Below are 10,502 nucleotides of genomic sequence, written 5' to 3' on the forward strand. Positions count from 1 at the left end.
GAACACCGCTACTCCCATATGTTGAACTTTGTAGGGTTTGTGCTCCAGCAGAGGTATTTCTCCTCTCTTTTCCACAGATCCTGCCCATGACATACCTCCTTGCTCATCTCTCTATGGCATCACTCCTTGCTGGCAAATGTGCCATTGTCAAGTCATGAACACAAGCCTGTCTCGATCCGATGACATTTGTTCATTCTGTGTGTGTATGAGACAGGTCAGAAAAATCTCTTGGGGTTTTTTTTTGTTTTCCTTTTTCTGAGTTTGAACTGGATTTGAACCCTATGCTCTGCTCTGCATCCCCTTCTGTAACTACACTACATGAGCACATTTGCCTGACCTAAATCTGTGCCCTTGAGTACCTTGCTGAGATGTTCTCCTCCGACAGGAACTGACAGCACGCTCTGCTGTGTCCATTTCACTGGTGGTTGTTACTGAGCTCTGAGAGATGCACATCGACAGGAGCTTGTGAGCATGGGAGCGGAGCAGGGCTGGTCACCAGGGTCCTCAGAACAGGCAGCCTTGTGGGACACCAGGAAAGAAATAGCTCTTGAGGCTGCAAACCTTCACTGTCTTGGGCTGCCATCTTCTCTCACAAGGGTTCTCTGGTGTTTTCCCCTGGATGCCAAGGGTGAATTTGAAGATGTTTTTAGAAGCTGCTCCTTTGCTAAGGATGGGTGTCCCATAGCACTGGCAGGTGCCCAGACTTGGATGCCCCACTAACACTCGTTGGGAGGTACGTTGCTCTGGGAAGCATGCTGGGGAGGCAAGGGGGGAATCACTGAATAAACTGAAACCTCATACTTTGGCTGAAATAAACTTGAATGCCATTTTTTTCCCCTCCCCTTCAGCCTAGGTGTAGTTGTCCACTGATTTACTAGAGGATTAGCTATTCTAGGCTTTCCCCTTCCTATTAAGATTTTACTGGAATTATGTTTCAGTTAAGCCCCAAGAGATGGAAGGGAGCTGAGCAGAGCCACTCTGCTAAAAACCCTTGTTAATGAATTACGTGGGGGAGCAGTCTGAGATGGTGTGATTAAAGTCCCTCATTGTGACATACACCTTCAATACTTCTCCTCCCTCTTCCATAATCATGCCCATGAAGCACAAAAGGACCTGGGGGAGGGGGCAGGTACTCTGCCTTGCCCTTACCCTGTCTGACTGCGCTTTTGCTGATGCCGATAGCAGAGAACCCTGCTGTGAAGCTGTGTGAAAGGCACAGCAGTTGCTGTCTCAGCTGTTTTCAGAAGATTCCTCCTTCAGCTTGCGTCAGGTCCCTCCGAGGAAGCAGGGGGAGCACAGTGCTGGGATGCAGTTGGGATCCGTGCGCCTGTGCTGCGCAGCAGTGATTAACTGCAGGTGCCGGAGAACAATTAGCCAGAAGGAACCTCTTGCTGTGGCAGGGAAGACATGAGGAAGCATGGGCTGACCTCAGGGTTGTCAGGTTTGCCTGAGCACAGAAGTACTTTCAGTGGGTTTTTAAGGGCTTTTAATGACCACTCGTAAGGATGGGTGCCCCTAGTCCTTCCCTGAGCTTTGCTGATGCACTCTGCAGGTCTGCACCGGGGCAGTCTTGGCATGGCCTGGAACAACTGTTGCTGTCAGGCTTGAATGTGCTGCTTTGCTCTGTGTTGACACTTCATTTTGTATTTCCACAGGAAATCCATTCTCCATCCATTCTCTCACACTTGCACACTACTCTTCCTTTCTTCACATCACGTGCCATGGGCTGTTGGACTGATGAAGCCAGTTCTCTTGATGCGTCCCAGGCACTATTCCTACCAGCTCCCTAAATCCTGCCTTTCAAACAAGATTCTTGGTCCCTCTTGCAGTGCACATCGTTCCTAGCCACCAGCTAGGTGATTTCATGCCCTACTGCCTGCTGAATAGCTGTGCCAGTTGCTGTCACTGCTGCTGCTCACGTGGGATGCAACAGGAAAGGAGAAAAAAAGCCACCTGTCATTGTGCAACTCCTGCCTCATCAAAGATTTAAATGCAGGGCCTCTGTCACCTCTGCCAGCCTCATCAGTAAGTTTGGCTTGCTGTCAGCTCACAGCATGAGTGATGTCCCTGTGGAGGTGGCACCCAGCTAGCGAGTTGTTAACACTCCACACAGGGATGTAGGATGGCAACCCCAGGCTGAGGTTGTCTCCTCTCCGTGACTCTGAGTGAGTTATGAGCTCAGAGCACTTCATTAAAATAGTATTTTGTATTGGAGAGCAAAGCTGAGAGCAGAGGGATTAGCAGGCAATCCGTCACTGCCCCTCTTTGCCACTGCCAGCTGAAACGCCTTCTCCGTGCTTCAACATTGCAGCTGGGGGACAGATTTATAACGTGGTCGTCTGTCTGTTCTCACTCGCCATCCGTTAAAGTTTTGTCTGTGATACACTGGGAGGAAGGTTCCGTTGGGTGAGTATGAGGATGGGAGTGCCCACGCTTTCTCACCAGTGCATGTCCTGTGCTGTAGGACTTACAGCTTCTCTTGCAACCTCCAGGCCCTTCACGATGTACACCCCTGAGTCAGTGCTTTCACAGCCCCCCAGTGCTCTGCTGGCCCTTGTGGCTCAGCCAGCGTCTCTCCCACAGACATCAACCCCTCAGGCACTGGGGTAAGGCAAAGTTTGCCCATCTGAGCTGCAGCAGAAGCGGAACCAAAGGACTTTAATCAACTGGATACTCAGTGCGTGCCACCAAGCTGCTTTACTCATCGTCTCTTCCTACCAAGCACCAACAGCAGAGATTGGGTGCCTGGTGAAGGACAGGTATGGGTGGGATCTTGCTTTGAATGACCTGGGACAGTGTATCTTTGCTGGCTGGTTTTCCCTCTCTTTCCCCTGATTCCTTGAGGTAGCACAGCCTTACCACATCTTGGTGATATCTTCTGGTAGATGGCATCTCCTGGAATGAAGCTCTAACAGCATTGCCAGGCTACATGACATTTTATAAGATGTGCAGAGAGGAGCAGCACATGGGTAGCTCAGAGAAGTCCCCAGGCAGCCCTCCAGCTCTTGCCCTATCTCTTAATTGTTCTCACCTCAACAGAAGTCAGACCATTTGTCTCTGCTGGCCATTTTTTATCCCCAGACATATTTGAGATTCCAGTGCCTGCACCTATCAGTCAGTTCCATGACAACAGCTCCCTGCCTTGCTGCCTGTGTGTTTTTTTCCCCTCTCTTCTGCTGCTGTGGGTTTTATTCTCGTTGTGAGGGTTTCTTTGCTTGGGTGTTGTTTTTTTTTAATTGCTGCTCTGCTTTCACGTGGTGTCTCCACCAAGCCTAAGCTGTGCCCTGACTTGCCCAGCCTCGTAGAACTGCTCGTGCATCAGCATCTTTGCGCGTAAGGACTGAAGTCCCACTCAGTGTCAGACTTGCTCTGTTTGTGTGTGTGGGGTCCTGTTCCAGGAGAGAAAAGAGCAGAATGAAGAACGTTAGAGGACTGGTTCGAGGTGGCAGATTTGAAATGAGCACACCCCTCCTTGTCCGTGCCAAAGCCCTCGGGTCCCTGCAGGCAATAGGCAAGGGAGTCCCACACTCCTCTCTGGAGGCAGATTGCACCCAGAATTTGGCTTTAATAGTAAAATATTTCTCTTATTTTTAAATCAGTTGTGGACCTTAGAGCTTCCCTGTGTTCCCAGGACAGTGTCCTAGGATGTCACATAACCTGGGGGGGAAATTGCACAGCGCGTCCTCCCAGGTGAAGGCTGGGCACAGCTTTGTCCCACGCCATTCAAGCTGTGCTTGTGCCTCCTCCTCTGCCCGTGAGCTGGTGACCTGCTCCTCTGCAGGCCCCCACCTCTGACCCCAGGCGTATCGTTCGGTGCAAAGGGTTGGAAAAAAACACTCAGATGCAAAACATGCAAAAAACTATTTTACTGACAAACAGCAAAGGACGGGCTTAGTTTCCGGAGCTGAACTGGTTATCTATTATACAAACATAGTATTGAAAGGGAAGGAATGGCTGAAATACACTCACTTGTTGACCCAAATAAAATCACAGTGTGCTTTTTCTATTGCCTCCCCCACTCCCAAGCTCTCCGTGGCCTTCAGCTGCTCCCTCAGCTTCGGCACAGCCTTGTCACCGCTCCCGGCACGGCCGTGGGAGAACACAAACTGTAGGTGACGTTTGCCTGTGCAAGTGTATTTAATAAAAAAAAAAATTAGCCATTATTGCTTTTCAACCACAGTAGAGATTATCCTATGAGTAGACTCAGAGCAGAGTATAATCTCCCTCTCTCTGTTAGTATCACCGTGTGTTGTACCTCCTCCTGGTGCATAAAATGGGTTTGAGTGCAGAAAAAAGGAACAGAAGGATTAACCATCAGGGAAAACAGCACTCTGAGGTTTGTTCTTGTATTCTCACTGCAGAGCACTGTTGGAAAAAATCTTCCTAAAGAGTGTGCTCTGTCCTGCGAGGGTTTCCACTGCCTTAGTCTCTGCGAGCTGAGGGTGCTTAGCACCTCGCAGGATGGAGCCATCCTCCTGGTGCCACCCCTCCGTGGAAATCCCAGGGCTCAGCTTGACAAGGGGACTGAAACAAGCAACCCGTGGGAAAAGAAAAGGGTGCAGATGAGCGGGAGGTGCTGGAGAAGAGGACGAGGCTGCATGCAGTGAACACGTGATGGCACACAGATACAAACACACAGACACACACTGACACACACACACACAAAACAGGACCAGTGTCCTGAGAGCCTCACCAGGATGCAGCGAACGGGCAGCCCAGGCTCTCTGCAGAGCTCCTTACACCTGCCCACAGTTTCCTACTCCTCTGCTTCCTTCTCTTTCGCCCCATCAGCCCACGTGCATGGAGGGTGCAGGCCTGGCTTTTTTTTAATTATTATTTATTTTTCTCTTCAGTAAGTTCACTTACTTCTTCATGCTCTCCTGGGCACCACAGTGAGCCGGGCTGACCTCAGAGGACATCTCATCTTCATCCTAAGGTAGAACCAGCAGTTCCGTGTCCCTGCCTAACAGCTAATGCCCCGTCTGTCCCCTACTCTACATCCCACTGCCCGACACTTGAGCACACATCTGTCTCACCAGTGTATCCAGGTTGCAAAGCATTTGATCCAGATGTCTTTCTATCTGTGCTGGATGCTCCAGTAAGAGAAGAATTCTATTCTTTTACATCCAGAGGTGCTCTGGGAGCTTCTCTTGGCTATTTCTACCTTCAGAGCCCCCTGAATGCAGAAGAGCCCTCATTACCGCCATGGTCACGCTCTCCATCAATGCCACACTGGATGTTAACAGCCTTCATCCGAGGGACAGTGAAGGGTGAACATTGCCCTCCCTTGTCCAGGGAGGCCAGTACACGTGAAATGTTTTCTATCAGCTCTTGGGCTCTTGCAAAGCCAGTGGGCTTCAGCTCAGCTCACACCCTCTGCATGGCTTTTTTTTTCTTTTTTCTTCACTGAATGGTTGAGGTTGGAAGGGTACCTCTGGGGTTCATCTGGTCCAACCCCCTTGCTCAAGCAGGGCCACCTAGAGCGGGCTGCCCAAGACCATGTCCAGTTGGCTTTTGACTGTCTCCAAGGATGGAGACTCCGCAACTTCTCTGGCAACCTGTCTCAGTGCTTGGTCACCCTCACTGTAAAAAGTGTTTCCTGATGTTCAGCCAGCCTCCTGTGTTTCAGTTTGTGCCCATTCCCTCTGGTCCTGTCACTGGACACCACTGAAAAGAGCCTGGCTCCATCTGCTTTGCACCCTTCCTTCAGGTATTTATATACCTTGATCCCCCTGAGCTTTCTCCTCTCTAGGCTGAATAGTCCCAGCTCTCTCAGCTGTTCCTCGTAGGAAAGATGCTCCACTCCCTTAATCATCTTAGTGGCTCTTTTTAGCATCCCTTTTTATCAGGGATTCTTTTCTCCCAGCTGAGTGCAACTGGAAAATGAGGTAGAGAGTAGCAGTGAGAGTAACTAAACCCACCCCGCCACGCTGTGAATGCCCGGGACACACATGCTGGGCTCTCCTCTGGTCTTTCACTGTTTATCAGTAGGTGCTACCAGATACGTCAGCCAGGACGAGCCAGCTGAGGTGACCCTGGCTGACTCAAGGGCTAGCTGAGCAGGAGGCGGGCACGGTGGATGGATGGATGGCTGGTATCACAGGAGCCACCTTCCCAAAATGTTCCTCCCTGGCACAGGACTTCTCACACCTGTGGTGAATTCGTCCTCCTGTCACTTCTGCCTGCCCATACCCGTCCTCTTGTGACCCACCGAATGTGGTGGAACGACAGATGCCAGATGGGAAGCAAACGGGAGCAGACAACCAGCTTGACCAGCCTGCTCTTTAATGTGCTGCTCTCTTGAGAAGAAAGAAGGTGGTAAGAATGGGAAGAAGGTTGGCATAGAACGGGTTTAGCTGAGGGGTAGGGGTTTATTCAGCAGTGCTGGTAAGCGGCTGCTTGGATTTAAGAAGGAGCTGCTGGTTGATACAATGGATTTCACAACCCTCTGCTTTTCTCCACCTTGTCTTTCCACCCGTCTCCTTTACAACAGATCCCAGCCACCAGCACGCACCCATTCGGGGTGCAGGCAGCCAGACCTGGGCTCCTCACACCAAAAACGCAGGAGAAGGTTCCCGGTGCCAATCCCAGCGCTGGAGAATCGGCACACGCGGTTTAAAGCTCCATCTCTGCTCTAAAAATAGCCCCTCCTGAGGCGGCACAAAATTCTCCCCAGCATCTAATTCTGCAGGAGCCTCCCTCAAAGCAGCTGGCAGATGAGTGCTGAGACGTGGTGCTCGCTTCCCACTCCCTTGGCCCTGCAGAGCTGCCGTTACGGACACAGCTGCCAGCTCGAGGCTTTGCAGCCCCACAGTTTCTCCTGCCCGTTAGCTTGCCTAGCCCTGACCTTGTTGTGTCACCTCCCCGATGCCAACGTCACTTTCTCTCAACTGAACCCTTTTTGTTGGGGGTTGTCGCTGGATTTTGGTTTTGTTGTTGTTGTTGTTTCCATCTGTGGTTATTTTTTTGTGCGCGAACACTGGATCAGAGGCGAGAGAACAACAAACAAGTCGACACTAGAACATCTCAGACACTTAAACAAGGAGAAGACACCCCCACACCCAGACAAAAGCGAAAGGAGCACATGCACAGGAGAAGACAGCACAAGGGCAGACTGTATGGACAAGGGAGCTGCGAGCGACGGTAGCAACCTCACTGGGACAGAGGGACACGAGAGCACGACGTCCAGACGCTGTTGGTAGGGCTCACACCCCGAGCAGAGGGGATGGGGCAGGAGTGCTGGTGTCAAGCAGCGAGAGCTGTGTGGGGCAATACAAGGCTGGTACGGGGGGTTTGCAACACAGCTGCCTCTCCCACCTCTGCTTCTCTGTGGGGGGTTGCCAGCTCGGTCCCCAAAGAGGAGCCGTGGCAGACACTCGTTGGGAACGACCATCACCCTGTGCACAACCCCACGGGTTCAACGGCACAGGGGCCCCGGGCTGCTCCCGCGCGGGGAGGTCCCACTGCTGCAGCTCCACTCGGCGTGGGAGGTGACCCAGGCCCAGCCACAGGCGTGTGCTGATCTCCGTGGCGTTGGGTCAAACCTACAGGAGCTTCCTCGACGCAGGGGAGAAGGCACCTCGCACCAGGAACCTGACCTCGTGGCTCGATTGAGCTACTGATCAACACCACCCAGGCACAGAAGATGCTCTGGGGCCAGGAACAGGACCTGGCCTTGCTGCATGGGAAGGGACTTTGCCCCTTATTTATTAAGGATGAGAATCAAAGGTCCAGTGAGTTCCCCAGGATTAATCCCATTGGTTTAGTGTGCGCTGGGACAAACTTTGCTCTATGGGGGTGTTTCTCGTTTCCTTGGGTTTAAGACCAATGAATTACTCCCAGTAAATTTAATTACACTGAGAGTATTTTTTGGTTTATTTTTTTGACCAAGTGTAAACAAGAGAGAGGCTCACAGGGTGATAGCTGCTCCACAGCAGATTGAAGAATAAGCCTGTTCTTAGCCAATGGGAATATGTACCATGTAGGATTTCTTTTTCCCCCTCTTCCAGAGCCTCATATTCTTCTGAAACTCTGGTGCGGATCAGATTTAATCAGTGTGAGCCATCACTTAATCAGTGTGAGCCATCGCTTCACTCCTTCCAGTTGTAAGTTTCATATTTAATGATATTTCAATCAATCAGGACGGTTGCTAGAGCAGGGCAGAACCAGGGTTTCGATTCAGTTGGAGTTTAGGTCACTGCCTTAAGTCTCTCTAGTGAGAAGCACCAAGTGGAAAGATTATTTAAAGTGCTTTTCCCCCCCATCGTTTCAGAGACTCAGTGTCTGTCCTTCTCATGATGGAATTTTCTCCCCTGCAAAATGCTGTCCCACCTGAAGACACCTCCATGCCACGTACCTGGTTTATAGCACGGCCCCTACCCTGCGCTGTCGGTGAAGCGTGTGCCATCGCGCCAGGGCAGCCAGAGCAGCTGTTTGCCCAGAGCTCGGCGTACGAGCAACACTCCACTGAAGTGAAGCATCTTGTGCCACTTGAGGACGAGCCCATATGGCCAAACACAGGCCGCTCGTGCAGGGAGGGAGGTGGCAACGCCACGTGTCTGGGAAAGCAGCTGCTTAAGGAAAAGTCACTCTTTAGCTACCAACAGGGGCTGCAGACGTGACAACCATAGGAAGTCCTGAACCACAGACAGACAAGTACAGACCGGGCAATTATTTAGGCCCAGACAGAAACTGGGGCTCCAAGACAAGAGGCACAAGGGAATAGCAAAGGTAGAGAACGGGCATGGTTGGCTCTCAGCCAGCTTTGGGGCTTGTAAATAACTGAACTGACCCTGGGCATAGGAAATAATGAAAAAAAAACGAGACACACAAGCTGGAGGAGGGAGGAGAAGAGCAGGGAGTCATGGTGTCCTTCTCCCCTCACAGACATTGCAATCAAACAACAGGAGGCCATGGGCAGAGTCAGGGAGCCCATAGAAGCCAACAGCAGTTCCTGGTGATATTCATCATCCCTTTGCTCTGGATTTTGTCCCTGTTTAAGCACAAGCCCACCCCATCCAAAATGAGGATGAAGGAGAAATGACTGGGATTCAGGGCTGCCACCTGAAGTGCTTGGGGCTAGCATCTCCCTCCCTTACTCCTCTCCATACCAAGCCCTCTCTCCCCACCACAGCCAGAAAAGGGAGAGGAACCAGGCAGCACACGGGCTTTACCAGGCAACGCTCCTCCGGGCACCTCTGGCTGCGATGAGGGAGGTCTCTGGGTGCAGAGGTTGGTTTCAGACACTTGACAGCTGCCTTAAAACCCACACCTAAGCTGCGACCGGGGGAAGCAACTGCAAAACCACATTAGAGCATCCTCGTACTTTGTTTCAACCCGTTACTGGGACATTTGACTCTGCAGATGAGCTTGGCTTCAGGCCCATGTCTCTGTGCTCCTCAAGCCAAGCCCAGCCTGCGGCTGAAGCGCTCGGAGCAGTAACTCAAGAAGGGAGGTGGCTGTTGGCGTGCAGGTGAGTGAGACTGTTGCCAGGACCCTCTCGCTGCACTGTCGGTGTTTTTAGGGGTGTATTAACCAGGGCCTCGGGCTCACCCTCTGAGAAGAGGGGGAGAGCAGCTCCTTTCCTCCCAGGCAAGGGGTGGGTGGTGGTTATGCAGCAGAGGGGTATGATCAGGGCACAAATCAGATCTGACACCATCCAGCTCAACACACTTCTCCCCGCGTATCAGGAGCAACTCCTCTCTAGCATCAGTGAAGAGTAACAGCACTGACATCACCGAGGTACCACCAGTGTAAAAGTGGTGTAAACCAGGCAGCACCAGCCCTGGTAACCGGACTCATACCTTCTAGGACCGTTACCCTGGTACTAGGATTTCTTGGGTTGCTTAAGGCAGGTTTCAGTGTACAGCGATGCAAAGAACCGATCAGTTCTGTATTCCCAGGATTTCCTTCCCCCACAGCAACTCCCAAAACCACGAACCGAAGCCAAAGGGACACCGTGCCTTCCCAACCAGCTGGCAGCAGTGCCCATCCAAACCTGCGACCAGCCAGGCCATTCTAGCAACGGAGGGAACAGGGCAGAGAAAAACCAAGCCAAAGGACCAAAGAAATGGGGAACTTGAGCTCTTGGATGAGAAACTCCACATCTTCTTCATGGTGTCCCACCTCCATCCCCTTGGCCAACATTCCCCGGAGGGTAGCTGGATGTGGAGGGCAGCCGTGAATGCCAGGAAAAGGGGGTTGAAAGTATAATGCAAATCTCTTTTTCTCTTTTTTTTTGTTTGTTTTTGTTTGTCTGCTTTTTACATATATACACGAGTCTCACAATAAAATGTGGAACACAGTGCAATGTCTTGGCTGCGTAGCATCCAGGACTGGCTTAGTTGTGCATCGTGGTGTGCCCCAGGGACACACAGGATGGGTAAGTAAAATTGTGTCCTCGGCTGGCTTCCATGGAGGAGCAAATGAGGAGCTGTGCCCCTGGCAGAAGAGCAAAGTCCTTTTTAAAACCTCACTGCAGTCTCTGGAGGGGAAGGCATTCC

Source organism: Nyctibius grandis, chromosome 17 (genome assembly GCF_013368605.1).
Source record: "Nyctibius grandis isolate bNycGra1 chromosome 17, bNycGra1.pri, whole genome shotgun sequence".
Lineage (NCBI taxonomy): Eukaryota > Metazoa > Chordata > Aves > Nyctibiiformes > Nyctibiidae > Nyctibius > Nyctibius grandis.